This window comes from Taudactylus pleione, unplaced genomic scaffold, assembly GCF_031769625.1.
Source record: "Taudactylus pleione unplaced genomic scaffold, aTauple2 ptg000380l, whole genome shotgun sequence".
NCBI classification, from domain to species: domain Eukaryota; kingdom Metazoa; phylum Chordata; class Amphibia; order Anura; family Myobatrachidae; genus Taudactylus; species Taudactylus pleione.
In genome coordinates, this window is record NW_028284781.1 from 1429671 (window position 1) to 1448938 (window position 19268).

The window sequence follows — 19268 nt, forward strand, 5'->3', positions numbered from 1 at the left end:
GAGCCAAAATCACTCCCACTGACATCACTAGTGATGTCAGTGGGGCCGGATCCAGAATGGCAGCCACGCCGTCTTGTAGCCACGCCCCCGGCACGACCACCAAAGGGGGCGTGCTGTCACTCACCATCAACAGCACGCCCCCTTCGGTGCGAGACCCGGAGCGACAGCTTGGCTGTCGCTATCCGGGTCTCGCGCATGCGCACTAGGGCACCATCGACCCGCTTGCGAGCGCTTAGCGCTCGCGAGCGGGTCTGAATCAGGCCCTCATTTCCTATTGCAGGGGGATTCCATCTACACAGTGTACTCCAATTAAAGGTCCCTCAGCCCTGGTCCTCAAAATGTTAAATAATCACCTTGTTTATGATTTGATTATCGATTCAATCTCTGCCTGTGTGCTGCTGTACCAGCTGGCATTGTATCAGCCTGCTTCTATCCAGCCTCTACTGTGTGGCCTATGTCAATCAGGGCAGTAACTAGGGTGGTGCAACATGTGCTTTGGCACAGGGCACCGCAGGGCAGGGGGCGCTGTTCGGGCCTGTCAAATTTAGGTTTAGAATTATTCTCACTTGGAGCTTCCTCTTTTTTTTATCCCTGGCATCTCCTGGCTGCCCCTATTTCCTCCCTGGCTGACTCCCCCTCCATCTGGCCACCTCCCCAAGCACCTTCAGTCACATCTTCTTTTATTTAACACACACAGCTCTCTGCCCCATAAGTTCTGATGGCAGCCCTGAACACAGGTGTTACATATACACTACAAGTAACACACTATCTATATCTTCAGTTAGTGAGCTACAGTGCTAGCTCCAGGCTTGTGCACGGATATTCTAATAGACAAATCCTGCTGCAGATGCAGCTTCACCAGTGCTCTCCTACACCTAGAGCTGGTGAGTTACACTGCATAATTATTGTCTATCATCACTGCAGCCATTGGATTCACACTATATTTGGCAGTGACATCTGGATAACATGACCCCTACCCAGGAGGCCCCTCTCCTTTTTCGAGCATGCGTCTCATGTTCCTATTTGAAAAATGGTGGGACGCCAATGTTCTATCTGGCCCACGGCACCAAAAAGTCTAGTTACGGCTCTGATGTCTATGTTTCCCTGGTATTGCAGCTAAATCCTGGAGACAGCAAAGCATCTGAATGATTTCTCTAGAGGAAAATTAGGTTATTTTAGGCAGAAATATTTATAGCGGTGTTAGCACTGTTAAAGCAATACCGAGAGTCAGTGGCTAGCATTCTTGACTCATAAAATGAATCAAAATATTGATAATTGTTTCTCTTTATGGAGACAAGTTAAATGAATCTAGTTATTATGGTTAATTCTATCCAAGTAACTGAATTTTTCTGACCGTGTCATCAAGGTGACTATTATATTATGTACTGCACCGCACCCTACCCATCTAATAATTATTTCTGTCTTCCACTGCTCACAATTATTGTCCTGCAGTACTGTCTGCCTGAATCATATCCAGCTGAGCAGATTAGCATAGATCCCTTATACTGACAGCTGTGACCTTTTTCCAAGAAAACATTTGTCATAAAGTTAAAAGCCGTTACTTGGGAGCTTAGGAGGGGAAACGTGGTGTAGCTGTATTTTTTCCACTGTTAATAAAACCCCCCAATGTTCACTCTGTGTGACTGTCTTACTACAGAAAGACAACTTTTATTTTATTTAGTCAATGTGTCACTGTTTTACTATATTATAAACTTTGAAAAGATGATTCATATATTTAAACATCATCACCATGAAAACAAAAAGTAAGTGTTTTCAATATATAAAGATGCTCTGCATAGCATAGTGGGGATCGGGAGTACCTCCCATCTTTCCCACCATAGGACAGACATGTCAGCGGGCGGGACAGAGCTCCCATATCGGGACTCTCCCAACAAAATCAGGATACAGTAGTTGGTAGGTACGGTTCTGAAGTGATCCTTATTTATTTATTTTATTTGGTTTGGTGCTTCAGTCTGTTGGTGACGTGCAGGAGTTTTAAAACTCCAGCAAGACCGCCGCCTAGTATATTTACCCCTTATGCAGCTAAGTAAATTTACCCCTTATAATTAGAGATGAGAGGGTTCGGTTCCCAGAGAACCGAACCCACCCGAATTTAGCATATCCGAGTCAGATCCAAGCAGGCTCGGAGGTTCCCGCCTTACTCGGATCTCGAAACCGAGGCAAAACAATAGAGTCGGAAATCTTGCGGTTCGCGAGCTTTCGTCTCTATGATCAATGTAGTATATAAGGGACCACGCAACGGACGACATTTCCACTCCGGCTGTGGAGACTGAACAGGGAGGGTGGGTAGTGTAGGGCTGGGAGAGGTGCTGGTGCTATCTGCTATGTCCTGGGCTGGTGCTGATCCATTCTGGTCTCTGGTCACGGTGCTGTCACTGTGCTGTCTCCTGATCCATTACGGTCTCTGGTCACGGTGCTGTCACTATCACTGTGCTGTCTGCTGATCCATTCCAGTTTCTGGTCATGGTGCTGTCACTACCACTGTGCTGTCTGCTGATCCATTCTGGTCTCTGGTCACGGTGCTGTCACTATCACTGTGCTGTCTGCTGATCCATTCCAGTTTCTGGTCATGGTGCTGTCACTACCACTGTGCTGTCTGCTGATCCATTCTGGTTTCTGGTCATGGTGCTGTCACTACCACTGTGCTGTCTGCTGATCTATTCTGGTCTCTTGTCACGGTGCTGTCGCTGTCACTGTGCTGTCTGCTGATCCATCTGGGCTGTCTGCTGTATCCTGGGCTTGTGCTGTGTCCATCTCTGAGCCCAAGTTCTGGACTCCAAAAAAAAAAAAAAAAGTAAAAAAAAAAATCAAAGTGTATTTTATATTATTCTGTGTGTGCTCGTGGGTGTTAGGCTTAACGGCAGTAGCGCACAAGAGCCAGCCAGCAACGCACGTTGCAACCTTGTGCTGCCCGACTACTACCCAATAAAAGTGTCTTATATTTTTTTCTTCTGTGTGTGCTCGTGGGTGTTAGGCTTAACAGCAGTAGCGCACAAGAGCCAGCCAGCAACGCATGTTGCAACAACCTTGTGCTGCCCAACTACAGTCGTGCTACAAAAAAAAACAATAAAAGTGTCTTACATTTTTTTCTTCTGTGTGTGCTCGTGAGTGGTAGGCTTAACCGCAGTAGCGCACAAGAGCCAACCAGCAACGCACGTTGCAACCTTGTGCTGCCCGACTACTGTCTTACTCCCAAAAAAACCCAATAAAAGAGTCTTATATTTTTTTCTTCTGTGTGTGCTCGTGGGTGTTAGGCTTAACAGCAGTAGCACACAAGAGCCAGCCAGAAACGCACGTTGCAACAACCTTGTGCTGCCCAACTACTGTCGTACTCCAAAAAAAAAAACAATAAAAGTGTCTTATATTTTTTTCTTCTGTGTATGCTTGTGGGTGTTAGGCCTAACCACAGTAGCGCACAAGAGCCAGCCAGCAACGCACGTTGCAACAACCTTGTCCTGCCCGACTCCAGTCATGATCAATCAGTACTCTGGGCCCAAGTTCTTCTGGAGCTGACAAAAAATAAAAATCATCATTTGTCTTTTTTTCTAATATTTTTGTGTGTGCGCACAACTGCACGTGTGTGAATTTTGAACCGCACCTTGGCTACACTATTGGCGATTGTGACAATGCTTCAAGACAGCAGAAAATATGGAGGGCTGTCACATGACAGGAGAGCAAAGCCAATAACCACATGTTGTAGCTGCTGCCAGCAGTGCAAGGCCGTCAACTTCCTCGTCCTCTATGAAGGCCCATGCCCCAGGGCTTAACTCACGCCATCGATATGGTAAAGCAAGTTTTACTGAAGTTAAGAAAAAAAATTGAAAGGATATTTGCCTTTAGATAAACAAAAAATTGGCAATATGCCATTCACTACACGAAGTGGCAAGGAAAGCATAAGGCCCTGGCCTTTCTTTATGAAGACTGCTGATAGCCCTTCTGCTTGTAGGAGTAGTGGTGGTGGTCCAATTAAAAATGTGAAAGTTGTTAAGACAGCTCTGGGAAAACCCAGTGTGTGCCCTGAGAAATCGAAATCACAAATCCCCGAGGAGAGTGCAAGTGTGTCCGCGGTTGCCATGTGTGAGCCTGACCTAAATACTAGTGTACTGGAGGATCCTCCAAGTTCCAACATTTGTGTGCCCTCTGTAAATGTGGGGAAGGGCAGTCAACATCTTGCACAAGTAGTCATTGATGATGCTTCTGTGGAATTGCACATGGAGGAGGAGGATATTTTGGTAGTTGAAGGCACTAAGGTTGATGAGGATGTTGATGATGAAGATGTTGATGAAGATGTTGATAATGAAGATGTTGATGCCGAGGATGTCCTTTGTGTATGTAAGGCAACAGCTATTGCCCATGGTTTGAAAAAGCCAAAGCCCATTGTTGTCATGCCGACACAAAAGACAAAAAAAATCTACTTCTCACGTGTGGAATTATTTCCATCCCGATCCGTACAACAGTTGTCAAGCCATATGTGCCCGTTACCATACAAGAGTGAGTAGAGGGAGGGACCTAAACCACCTAGGAACCTCCTCCTTGTTACTTCACTTGTAGCGCATTCATCAAATATCAAAGTGTACGTCGCCAAGTTCCAAAACTCAAAATGTAACAAGTCCAGTGTCACCTACCTGCTCCCTCTCTGTGAGATACAAGCGCCTTTGATCTCCAACACTAACACCTGCATCATCAACATCCTCATTTGTCATCGGAAGTAGTCCTGCTGCATCCAATGTTGGTATTCGAAGCATGATTGACTCCTCTCCTATCCGTGATTCCTCAGAAGGATCCTTGATGACTACGCCTCTTGCTGCTGCTGTTGCTGTCAGTGGATCTTCATCCCAGAAGGGGACCAGGAAGAAGACTACTTGTAGCGTATCCTCCAAAAAACAATTAACTGTCAAACAATCATTTGCAAGGGCAAACAAGTATGACAGCAATCACCCATTTACACAGCAGATTACTGACACCATAACAGATATGTTGGTATTAGATGTGCATCCAGTATCCACCATTACTGCAGTGGGTTTTCAACAATTAATTAAGGTCCTGTGTCCTCGCTACCAGATCCCTTCTAGATTCCACTTCACTAGAACAGCAATTCCAGTCTGTACAAGGGCATTAAAAAAAACCTTATTAATGTCCTCAGAAATGCCGTTGTGCCCACTGTCCACTTGACCACTGATATGTGGACAAGTGGGACAGGGCAAACTAAGGATTACATGACTGTGACAGCCCACTGGGTAGGTGTATTGCCTACAACAGCAGCAGCAACATCTCCCAAAAGACAGCTGATACAGAGGCAGGCTACTCTTTGTATAACTGGTTTCACTAAGAGGCATACCGCTGAGAACCTCTTAGAAAAACTCAGGGAAATCATTGCTAAATGGCTTACCCCACTTGCACTCTCCTCGGGATTTGTGATTTCGGACAATGCCACCAATATTGTTAGAGCATTAGATGTGGGCGAATTCCAACACGTCCCAAGTTCTGCTCTCACAATTAATTTGGTTGTGCAACGTTTTTTAAAAAGAGACACGGTCGTGCAGGAGATGCTCTCGGTGGCCCGCAAAATATCCGGACATTTTAGACATTCGGCGACCGCTTGTCGAAGATTGCATGACCAGCAGGTACTGTTAAATTTGCCCTTCCATCAACTGAAACAAGAGATAGTAACTCAGTGGAATTCTACCCTCTATATGCTTCAGCGGATGGAGGAACAGCAAAAGGCCATCCAGGCCTATACAACGGACTATGACATAGGCCCTGGAGGGGGAATGCACCTTACTCAATCGCAGTGGAGAATAATTTCCGTGTTGTGCAAGGTTCTCAAACCCTTTGAACTTGCCACACGAGAAGTTAGTTCAGACACTGCCAGCTTGAGTGAGGTCATTCCCCTTATCAGACTTTTGCAAAACAGCTGGAGAAACTGAAGGAGGAGCTGAAACGGAGCGATTGCGCAAAGTATGTCGGACTGGTGGATCAAGCCCTTGATTCACTTCACCAGGATCCAAGAGTCGTCAATCTATTGAAATCTGAAATATATACTTTGGCCACCATTCTGGATCCTAGGTTTAAGTCCTACCTTGTGAGTTTTTTTCCAACAGACCAAAATCTAAAACTATGCAAAGAGCTGTTGGTCAAAAAATTGTCATCTGCAGCTGCGTGTGAAACGCCATCATCTTCTCCTTCAGTTTCAACAGCTGCCAGAAAAAAACTCAATTTTCCTTACAGAATGCCTGCTGGTCATGCAGATCATTCACCAAAAAATTACATCTGGTCGGACCTGAGAGAACTGCCTACTAGTGACATGTCTTCTACCATGACTATGTGTGATACGGTTTCCATTCACAGAATGGTGGAGGACTATTTCAGAGATAACATCCTATTAGACATGTCAGACAGTCCCTTTCAGTACTGGCAGGAAAAAGAGGCAATTTGGAGTGCCATACACAAACTGGCTGTGCATTACTTAAGTTGCCCACTCTCCAGTGTGTACTCCGAAAGAGTTTTCAGTGCAGCTGGCAACCTTGTCAGTGATCGGTGTAGGAGGTTACTTCCTCAAAATGTGGAAAAGATGATGTTCATTAAAATGAATTACAAATTCCACGAGGAAGACCTCTACCAACAATTACATAAAAAAATTACAGAGGCGCCTATGGTGGATTCCAGCGGGGACAAATTAATATTGTGTGGAGGAGAGGATGTACACACTGATGGGGATGACGAGGACGAGGACAACTTGTAATGTAAAGCCAGTTTGTGTATGGGATCAGCATGTTTTATGGGGGGTCCAAACAAACCAATAATTTCAGCCACAATTGCCAGTCCTTGTCGCTGAAATGATTGGTTTGTTAAACTGTTCTGTTTCGTATACAACATAAGGGTGGGTGGGAGGGCCCAAGGACTATTCCATCTTACACCTTTTTCCTTTCCATTATGTGCTGGTTGGGGTATTGCTGCCTGACATTTTAAATTAATGTTATGGTTGGTTTAGGAACCAATGATTTATTTTAAAATTAATTTATGATCAATTTAACAACCAGGGGCTGCACCCAAAAAATTGTTTTTAAATTAATTTATTATAAATTTTACACCTGGCTGTCACTGTCATCGGCGTAGCTGCGCAGGGGTGCTGTGCTTCTGTCTGTCGAGGGGCTGCTGGCCAAAATAATAAATAAACAATTTTTTGTGTGCGTGTCAGCCACACCTGTTATCGGCATAGCTGCGCAGGGGTGCTGTGCTGCTGTCTGTCAAGGGGCTGCATGAATATTGCAATGAAAACTTTTAAAAAAAAATAATTGGGTTACAAAAAGGGTTTTTTTTAATCTTAAACATAGCAGAAATGTTATCCTAACAGCTTATAAAGTTATATGATCTAAAAAACTAAAGCCTATATTTGTAAAAAAAATTAAAGCCTAATTCTGCCAAAAGAGAGACTGACACCACGGCTAAACATAAGAGTCACCTTCTGGATGTGAATTGTCTTATTTGCATGGGGATAACCCAACCCTCAGATGAGATGGATCTCAGCCAGTGGACAACACTGAAATCACCATTAAAAAGTCACAATGGAAGACTACAGTATGGAGAATCTTTCTTCACAGTCAGTAGAGGCCTCAGAGAACACGAAAAAAAAAGATGCTCTAGGTGCTGAACTTCAAGGGATTTTTCCATCATGTTCTGCAGTGTGGAAAGGTTTCATTCACATGTTTTCTATAAAGCAGTTCAAAGTTATAGCCTTCAAAGTGTCTGGCTATAACACCCACCTTTGCCAGGAATTACCAAAGATTATTACAAGCAAGGGATTCATCTGGCCGGAAACTGTCTGGGAATTCATGGATCATATTTGGCCTGAATGCACTAAGACATCCAGTGATTCTGTCACTGTGTTCTGTAGCCGACTTTATTCCTACCTGAATCGCAAACTGAAATACGGAATAGTAAGCACAGACAACATGGAGGCCTTTATTATTCTGCTGGCTGCATGCCAACCAATACCTCCCAGACTACCCCCATTGGGGGGACCAGGTCTTGATAATGACCATCCCCATGTGTTGCTAGGCCTTCTTCTTCCAAACCATCCATGCTGGACTTCCTGTCCAAAAATGGTAAGCAGGGTACAGAAAGAGGAGCTAGATGTCCCCAATAAAAAAAATTTTCTTCTATCATAGATGATGTGGAGAGATAAGAACTTCAGATGTTGGAAGTACAGGGGCTCCAACCTATTTGGCTTCCCTCCAGAGAAAAGAGCTCTGTTCCTCAGGAAGTGTTTATGCCTGAGCTGATAGGTAGGTAGTCTCTGTCTGTTGGTAAACACCCTTCAGGAGATGGCAACCCAGAATAACAACAACTATAATATAATGTGTCCACTGATAATCAGCCTGATCCCTTAACAGCAACATACCCTATATGGCCAACTCATAACATGACACCCAGTTTGCAGCCTCCTCTTCCTTATGACACTAATTCAGTCGTCATGGTTGATCAATCAGCCACGTGTGGTCCACCCAATTTTTGGCCTTCCACATTCTAACATTCACATATCTAAGAAGAAGTGGACAGTGGGAACAATGGCAATTTGAAGGCCACTAACTACCTGTAACTGTTTTTTTTAATGTCCCTGTACAGATCGGAAAATTCTGTTACAGAATAGAAGGTTTGCAAAGGATTATTTAAGTCAACTGTCTATTTATTTTTGGAAAGCACGCTTCCTGGTCCCCTTCTGGGATGAAAAAAATCCACTCCCAGCAAGCAGGCATGGCACTCAAGAAAGACACCGCGTAATACTAAAACCTTAGGTCTGAAATGTTGCATTTGCTGCTCTGTTCTGCTTGTTCACAAGGCCGCAGTTTGAAGGCCACTAACTATGTTTTTTTTTATATCCTTCTACAGGTTGGGAAATGCCTTTATAGAAGATTTGCAAAGCATTATTTAAGTCAATTGTTTATTTATTTTTGGAAAGCACGCTTCCTGGTCCCCTTGTGAGCTGTGAGGTGGTCAAAATTAACTGGAAACGAGTGGAAATAAATGTTATTGAGGTTATTAATACTTTAGGAACAAAAAAAGTCACATTTTATGTGATTTTAGCTGTTTTTTTGATTTTTAAGAAAAAATCCAGATCCAAAACCAAAACCAAAACACGAAAACAAAACATGGAGGAGAGGTTTTGGCAAAACCAATCCAGATCCAAAACCAGGGGAGATCCAGATCCAAATCCAAAACTAAAACACGAGGTTCAGAGCACATCTCTACTTATAATTTGATGTACAGTAAAAACCAAATAGAAAATGCAAGTCTCTTTCTGTTGTCCATGGTCCTGATTCACTGCCTGATTCACTAACTCACGCAACTGCAAATGCAATAGCGATTACGCATACAATTCAACTGCGATAGTGTCATAATCCATTGCGGTCACAATGCCTTCGCTGCATAACATAAGGACGCCCACTTTACTTACCACATATCCATAATGTTTAGCAAGACTGCAAATCCATCGGTACAATCAAATACAATCACAGCCTCACGCACACTTGCACAAGCTATTACCTTACTCAGAAATTGCTACCAACCACTCACGCTATCAGGCCTCAGGCTGCATAGGCCATCACAGTGGCTAATTTATGCACGCCCCTGCAACGGTGTTGAAACGCACTGGCACGCCTGCGTTCGCCCGACCACCCACTTGTTACCACCCACAAATGGCATTTCCTGTCTATCACTTTGCAATAGGTCTGTGTAGGCATTGCGATCGCAGTCCCAATTGCAATGGCTAGTTTGCGCATGCACATTGCATTGTATACGCATGCGCAGAACGCAATAATTGGCCAATTGCGTGCGTAATCGCAGTTGCGTATGGTAGTGATTCAGGCCCAATGTCATTAACAAAGGAAATTATGATATGAACCAAATAAGAGCTAGAAACCCAAACATAATAGCGCTTTGGGGGCTATTTATTAACAGAATAAACACTGAAGGGTGTATTTACTAAAGTGAAAATGATAGCTAGAATCTGATTGGTTGCTATGGGCAACATCTCCGATTTTGTAAACCCATACTTTAGTAACTATACCCCTGAGACGGGATGCAGTCAGATGCCGACAGTCTAAATGCCGACCGTCTAATCCCGGCAAGTGTCTAATGACCGGTGTCGAAATCCCGACGCCTGTCAGACCTACGCCGGGAGCCCAACACACGGCTTACCGATCAAAGGTAAGCCGGGCTCCAGGCGTGGACAGCCGCAGGGGGGAGGTTTAGGGTTAGGCACCCCCCCCCGGGAGGTTAGGGTTAGGCTAGGGGAAGGGGGGTTTAGGGTTAGGCACCCCCGTGGAGAGGTTAGGGTTAGGCACCTCACCGGGAGACTTAGGGTTAGGCTGTGGGGAAGGGGGGGTTAGGTTTGGGCACTTAGAGGGGAGTTAGGGTTAGGCACCCCTAAAGGAGGGTTAGGGTTAGGGGGCAGGTTAGGTTAGGAAATAGAAAAAATACTTACCTGTCAGGATCTTCACTGTCAGGTTTTGAATGTGGCCGTCGGTAAATCATACTGATTCCCCTGAGACTTGTAGTGACCACACCGCACCCAATCAGATTTGATTTCATGATACAGTATAACATTAGTTTCAGATATGTAATTATATAATGGTTTTCTTGCATGCATATGTGCATAAAACAGAAATTTAAAGATGCTCAAAAACTTTGGATATCTAAGTGTACTTTAAACATCAAAGGATTTGTCTACAATGTGTATTTTGTAAAAGAAAATAAGAAAACCAATTTATGGACTGGTCTTCTTAACAGAGACTGTGTTGCTAAAATGTACATACTGTATAGTATCATGTGCATGTTTTGTAAAGCTATGAAAACACTACTGTACTTGCGTTCAGAGTCTCATTAACACTTGCAAAGGGAGCTTTTTTCAATACGTAATATATATGTAATATATCCATGTCAGCACATTAGACCATATGGTAAAAACAAAAACACAAACAGATACTGTAGACATGAACGTATCAGATCTATCATCCCTATGCATTTTTCATTTCCTTATATGTAAGATCAGTGTGTGTTCTGTGAGAAACCCCACAAAACACACTTATTATGTTGTATTCTACAAACGACAAGTTTGCTCAAGTTGTAGCTATGAGTGAAAATTACTTTAACTAGGAGAAACTTGGTTAATTCATTTATTTATTTACTAGATAACAATGAAACAATGCATTTATTGGAGTATATCAGACCAGACTAATATTTGCATCAAAGGAAAACTGTGATGTTTTATGCCCAGCCACAGTTTTGCTGCTAGAGCATGCTAAAACTGTGGCAGGGCATGCTGACATGTGTAGTTCCACAGCCACATGTTGCCTACCCTTGAACCAGAGAGTACTGTAAACCTACTTGTTGATCATGTAATACAGTACACAGGCATGATCACCAACCGCCTCCTCCTACAATCACTATGAGGAGCACTGCTAAGTTATATAATTAAAAAGAGAATGCCACGGGGTGTATGGCAAGAGACAGGGATCCTTTTTAAACATTTTAGGCATGGCATTCAGAATTCCAGACTGAAACCCACATAATGAAAACCCATGTTGTCAAGCATGGCATGTAATAAATCCTATACCATAACTGTATATCAATACCTAAAATGAAATAAAAACTAGAGTAACTAGAGTACCTAGAACCCAGAACCTAATCTTGTTACATACAATCAGGGGTGCCGAGAGGGGGGGGAACGGGTACTAATCACCCGGGCACGGGCTTGTTGGAGGGGCCCGGCGGGGGCCCGGGTCCGATGCCACCCCCCCCCCTTACGTGTATGCAGCCCAGCATACGCTGCTGTGTGCTAAGTTGCAGTAGAAGACTAGGGAGACTGCTCGCTGCTGCTGCTCCTGAGCATAAAGGATAATAATAATAATAATAATAATGTGATTAGCAAGCAGTGTTGTCTCCCTGCTGTGACAGGGAGAGAGAATCCTCATGATGGCACTGTATGTTTAACCCGTTCCCTTGGTAACGGCAATCAGCTACACACACCTCCCTAGAATTAAGCTGATGGGGAGGAGACTGATGAGATCATGCATTTGGCAGCCTATAAAAGGCTGTCTTTTCTATGACACCCCAACCGGCTCCCTGCTGAGAAAGCCGACAGGCGAAATGCGCGTTCAGGTAAGAGGGAGTGTCAGTGGTGCACAGCTTTGAACAAGTATATGATTTCACCCGCACACAACATCCTTAAGTCAGGCACCTTGTCTTTTACTCTCTGCTTTCCCACAACGCCGGACAAGTGCAAAGGTAACGCTGTATAATCCTACATAACAGCGGGCCAGGCACAGTCCGGGCTGAAGCAGAAGCACCCCTTCCTTCCTGTGTATGGTGTACATACCACGGTGCCTTATTTTACTTTTCAATCTATGCAGGTTGCTGAATAATAGATACGGCACAGAGAGTATATGGTTATAATCTTCCAATAACTATGACCTAACAGAATGTTTTAGATTGATGAACAATTATATGAATGTGGGATTAGACATCACGATTACTGATGTTTATGTGTAACGCTGGTTTACTTGTTCCTAATGGATGTGAATACCCACATATGTTTGAGGTATGATTAATGTGCATAAATCTACGTCTAGAGAATTAAGGGTTTTTTCAAAGCTTCCCTTAAAATGATGAAGATGTTATAAGGTAGATGATTGCTACCAACAATGAAAGAAATTGACGCCAATATGTATAATTGATACAGCTTGCAATATATGAAGACAGCAATTTATGCGAGGAATTGCAGGTGGTAACAAACCAATGCAAGTATATCTAATATTTGGCCTTTCTTTCCCCCAATGATTATGAGTAGGGGGAGTCCAGGAAACACAATACTATGTGTACAAATCTATTTGAATTGTTTATTTATCTGTGGTGACATAACGTATACCACAGTAAGTGTATGATGTGAGTTTTATGGGTGTATAAATAATTTTTCCTTTTTAGATGCACATTTATTAAAGGTTACATTTTAAATACATTTGCAGTACTTATAGTTGTTTCAAGTAAGTGTGCCCCCACAAAGGAGTTTTTTCTATTATCCTGCTATACTGGATAACATTTGGTTCTGTATGCTTTTACAATCTACCTGAAATGCTTTTTCAAAAGTGATGATACAATGTAAAAAAATTTCTGCAACACCATATCATTATTATATATGTTTGTTAGTGTCAAAAAAATAGATGTTTATTAATTTATAACAGATCATTGTTTAAAACTTTAATGTTAAATAACAAATTTAGATTATTTTTTTTCCTGATGCTTCAGTATAACAATTGCCATTTTCTGGCAGGTTCCTACAGATGATATTGTGTCACAGGGAAAACCTGGTCCATCCATTATTAGGAAATAATAGTGGAACAGAGCAGTATAGAAAAGAAACTACCAGTGATATTGGTTGCTTATGAAACAATCACGCCTCTACTTAAATGACTTGGTGACCCTTGTCCTATCTCGTGTGATTATAGAAAGTAGGGAAATTGTTTGGAAACTGTAAAGTAACAAACACTAGAACTGTGAAAACCCAATAATTGTGATAGCTCCCTGACTCTGTATATGGGCACAGAGATACGGCAGAACCTTTACATGGTGGTAGCAAGATGACCGTACCAGACGCTGAGCATGGTTGCAAATTATGCTTGTAATGACAAGTTTCTGATATTGATCTTCTGGACAGGAGACCGAGTAGATTAATTGACCTATTTGTCTCCTGCCTATCCTATTACCAACGATCAATTTCAGGTTTTCCAGATTAAAATCACACAAAGAAAAGGGAATCGTATTAGAAAACATCTTTAATGTAATGTACTGTAGGTGATGAAGACTCTCAAAACCAAATCGATTAAACCCAATAACAATGGAAGGGCAGTCACTTACACACAACACTGAAACAATACAATGCTGTAAAGGGATACTGCCGTGATTTTGTTTTTTAGTATAGGGAGCCGTTATCAGTGTAGCAATGACTGAATTTCAAGTCTGATTATTTGGGATCTCTGTGGGCCTGATATAGAGGTAGACGCAGTTACAGCCGCGGCAACTTCCTTTTATGCAACAGCATCTGAGTCTTTATGCAAATGTCACAAATGATTCTCAGAATACTGAGACTTCCACTGGCCAAACGTACTAAGATGCACCATTGGTCACAACCATAGGCGAGCGCAGTTGCCGGTACTGGGGGCGCCTCTTCGGCACGTCCCCCTCTGCCGGGTCATGGACTACCCCGTCCCCTCTCCCTCAGGGACATACACTTCTCACCTGGACTCACCTGGCCGTCCAGGTGAGCATTCTATGTGCTATTGGGAGGTGTGGACGGGGTTGTCCATGACCCAGCGGAGGGGGAAGTGCCTAAGCGGCACAGCCTGTGCCGGTGCCTGCGTACACCTATGGTCGCAACATTGAAGATAGCACCTACCTTATGGCAGGTACAATTTCGCTGCCTCAACTTGGCCACTGGTGTCAGTGCAACACCGTCTTTGGACACAGTTGCTGACCACGGCACGCCCGCGACATACCAGCATCTGACTAGCCACCCCTCCTGTTTCTTTTCTGAAACACCCACCAAAATTGCATCTCTTTGCATACAGTTTTGATCTGCATACTATTTTGATCTATGTGCAATTTTAAACTGCTTGTGTGCAGCATCCACATTACGTCACCTCTGAATCAGGCCCTCTGTGTTAAGGTCAACTCTCACTATGATTAGTCTTAAGCCACATACACACTAGACGATTTTTATAAAAGATATGGACGATAACGATATCGTTCAACAATATATTGTTCATTGTATATGCAGTAAACGACCAACAATGTGCGCTCCCACGGGTCGTTAACGATGTCTTTTGTTGTCCGTACATGCAGGCCAATCTGACGATATCATCAAAAATTGCCTGTTCAGAGATGTGGCAGGATGACTTCATTGAAAGGTATCTTTAAAGATATCTATCAGAGTCTGTACACCCAATATCGTTTGTCCTGCACTACAGAAAGTTCAAGGGAAATCTTTCACCAATATCGTTCATACAGCACATCGTCTAGTGTGTGAGCCTTTACTCCATCCACTCATGTACTCTAGTTTGGTTCAGACTATACAGACCATACTATCCATTCATTCATGCATGCCATGTTACGTACTGAAGAGGATGAGGGAGAAAAGAATCAGTACAATTAGGTGCTTTTAGGTGTCATTTAAATAAAAAGTAAAAAGCCTCTAGTATACAGCAGGAATAATCTTCCTTCTTGTGCATGGATGAAGGAAGCAAAAACTACAAAAATACACCCATAAAATCCTATAATATATGCATGATCACTGATAAAGAACCTATTAGCTTCAATCAGCCATTCATACGAGGCTAACTAGTGCTGGCGATCATCAATGCCAGCGTATATTTGAACCTGCCGTCAGGCACCAGCAAGTGATAGGAACAGTGATAGGTGTATCTACATCTCTGTCAGTATCTGTCTCATTACACAAATACTGTACTGTATGTGGACATGCTCCTCACTGTACCACTGCTCTCCTCCTTCTCACTGTACCATTGCTGTCCTCCTCCTCACTGTACCACTACTCTTCTCCTCCTCCTCACTGTACCACTGCTCTCCTCCTCCTCTTCCTCCTCCTCCTCACTACAACACTGCTCTCCTCCTCCTCACTGTGCCACTGCTCTCCTCCTCCTCTTCCTCCTCACTACAACACTGCTCTCCTCCTCCTCACTGTGCCACTGCTCTCTTCCTCCTCACTACAACACTGCTCTCCTCCTCCTAACTGTACCACTACTCTTCTCCTCCTCCTCACTGTGCCACTGCTCTCCTCCTCTTCCTCCTCCTCCTCCTCCTCCTCACTACAACACTGCTCTCCTCCTCACTGTGCCACTGCTCTCCTCCTCCTCTTCCTCCTCCTCCTCACTACAACACTGCTCTCCTCCTCCTCACTGTACCACTACTCTTCTCCTCCTCCTCACTGTACCACTACTCTTCTCCTCCTCTTCACTGTGCCACTGCTCTCCTCCTCCTCTTCCTCTTCCTCACTACAACACTGCTCTCCTCCTCCACACTGTACCACTACTCTTCTCCTCCTCCTCACTACAACACTGCTCTACTCCTCCTCACTATACCATTGCTCTCCACCTCCTCCTCCTTCTCTTCTTCCTCCTCACTACAACACTGCTCTACTCACTCTCCTCACTGTACCACTGCTCTCCTCCTCCTCCACCTCACTGTATAACTGCTCTCCTTCTCTCCACTGTATCACTGCTCTCCTCATTGTTTCACTGCTCTCCTCCTCCTCACTGTACCATGCTCTCCTCCTCACTATACCATGCTCTCCTCCTCCTCACTGTACCATGCTCTCCTCCTCCTTCTCACTGTCACTGTCATCCCCACCGACCAACTATCACTTTGCCTTACCACCCACCTATCCATGCGCATGTGACATGGCTCATGACCCCTTTTCTTTTACTTGCCTATGTAATGACATGTTTTTTTCCCTGGGGTGTTGACATGCTTTACCAATAATAAAACAAAAAGATTAGCAATCTCTTCAACTTGCGCTGAAATATACATTACATCAAATGATTGGCTCAGCGTGGCAAGGGATCATGGGACTTGTAGTTGACCACTGTATAGGGATCCAGCTGCGCCAACACTGCTGTGATTGGACAATGGGGGTTTTTAAGGGACTCGGGTGGGAGGGAAGGACATCCACTTTTCGATCATACCTTGAAAAAGACCCCAGAAGAGGTGTCGAAATGCGTCAGTACGGGGACACCAGGTGGCAACAGAAGGATACTTTTCCGGTGATTGGAGCGGAGAGACCACTGCAGTGTCTGGAACCTACACGGTTGTATAACAACACACGCTCATAAGAACTGTCTGTTGAAAGTTCTCATCTTCATTCAGTAATTGTTACCTTTACAGCCACTGGAGGATATCCCCTTTTCATAATCAATTTATGTTTGTTGATGTTTTGATGTATTAAAACTCTGCTTCACCATCTATATCTCCCCTCTCTCTCATTCATTTGTGGGTACTGCATTGGTGTCCTATGAAGGATGTACTTCAGGAGATTGAAACACATGCCATACATGAGACCAACTAAGCTTTTCCAAAGGAACAAACCTTTGATGTAAAGTATATTTCAGCGCAAGTTGCAGAGATTGCTAATCTTTTTGTTTTACTGTGGTTATGGTGAAGGAGTGGGAGCACCTTCTATAGCGATTTCTATACTTGCTGCTTTCCTTACTTTTACTTGATAATGCTTTACTAATACCCTGTATGCGGTCTGAATTTGCATTCCTATTCCTTCCCCTCTTCCATCTCTCTAAGCATAAGGAGGCTCAAGCACCAAGTCTGCACTAGGACATAGGTATATGTAGGGGCGGTTTTAGAGAGGAGAAGGTGCAGACTCCATGTGGGCCCCCTCCTCTTAGCAGCGCAGTTGCCTTTGGCTTGGTGCCAGAATCTACTGTACATGAGCAGATCTCTGGGATAATGGCACAAGGGTGATCTCTAATGCGCATGCGCAAATCACGGGGTAAAATGTCCGCCGTGCCATTTTCCTGGTGATGTTTGCTGATCTGCAGCACCAGGCCGCTGGCAGAGCAGAACTCTGGAGACTGCGGAGAGGTAAGTATATATGGGTACAGGGTGTACGATGTGGGCCGCACACTTTGCACACATTATAGCTATGCCATTGGATATATCCCTTTTTTATGGACATGTGCAGTACAAATTTGCATATTTTACACTAAGCAAACAATAATGCGTCTAACCCAACATGAGCCCAATAGTGTACAGGGTGGGGGGCACTGTCTGTGAATTAGTCCTAAGGCTCCAATCCATGGGAGATAAGGGATTTTATACACATCTAGGACAAAACATACTATTTGTTCACTGTGGGGATATCAAAGAACAGATAAGGTTACATAGACCAAGCAGTATACATTAAATATACATCCCAACAACAGTGTTGTGTTGATCCTGTAACACTAAGTGATGTTAACATGAAAAGTTTCATTATTAGTTTTATTTTTTTACTTTGTCTTATGACTACCCCAATACCAGACTTCTCAACCATCCTAATTTAGGTGGTACAGTCTCACTTCTCAGGTGACATCCCACCCGTGGGTCACAGTGTGCCAATGGGAAGAAAGGTCAGGAGGTCACCTGCTGTTATGCATGGCATTTAAACTGCAAAGAAAGACAGACTTAGGGCAGCCCAGCAGCTCGGGAAGAGCATGCCCCCAGAGTGATCGGGCATCGCCCACATGACTAGAGGCCACACCAACTTTTCACACACCTTTGTTGCACACACAAAACCTGATTGCCCCCTTCCAAATGCTGAGAGATATGTAATGCAACATAATGTATGCTAACTAATGTATGCCAAATAAGAGAATTAGCAATAGCATAACTGAAACCAATGTAATATTGAAATATAATAGTGTACTATAAAATATTAATTGGGTAAATTAAGTTTAAAGAGCTACTAAATCCTAAAATTAAAATTTTTCAGATATGTATTATTTGCACACCTCTTGTAATACTTATTTTGGTGATTTGCTTTGAATTAATTCTAGTAGGTTATTGAATTCCTGGAATTATTTAAGATGTAGCAAATTAATCAGATGGAATATGCTCTCAGTTTGCTGAAATGGGTTCTATTTATAACAATCTGCAATTTACTGCATTGTGCCCCCGCTATATACTACTTCACTCTGCAAAATACAGCACTTATACAGCCACACACGGTTATAATGCAGAGGAGTGTAATAGATCAAAATTGAAATGAAGAAGATTGCATAAAAAGTGGCATAGAGCATGTAAAATGGCAAACAAGAAAATAAGATTATTTCTTTTATAGAAATTATTGTACAAATGTATTTGAAGAAGTACTGTCATATAAGAAAGACAAAAGTTTGCAGTAAAAAATGTTACCTGACTATTCACACTAAACACTGATTGGCTACAAAAGTCAAATTTGACAGCCCACAGGAGTGCCCACACTGAAAAAAAATCCTGTTAGTCTAAACTATGGCCAAGCAGCAGGAAGTGTGTAAGCCACATTTGAAGATAATTAAGTCATATTTAGAAAAGCTGTAGGCAAGATATAGTAATACATCTATGGAATTTAAAACTCATTTATTTTAAGTTAACTTTAAAATAAATAAATGTAAACACCTTTGTTTGGCCCAATCATTAACGAACAAAAAAGG

The 19268-nt window shown here is 43.2% G+C and overlaps 1 protein-coding gene across 1 annotated transcript in view; it reads right to left on the bottom strand.

Moving 5' to 3' along the window:
* The window catches only part of PTPRN2 (protein tyrosine phosphatase receptor type N2), a 1246087-nt gene that overhangs the window by 691621 nt on the left and 535198 nt on the right, over positions 1 to 19268 (bottom strand). The gene's annotated exons all lie outside the window — the stretch shown is intronic.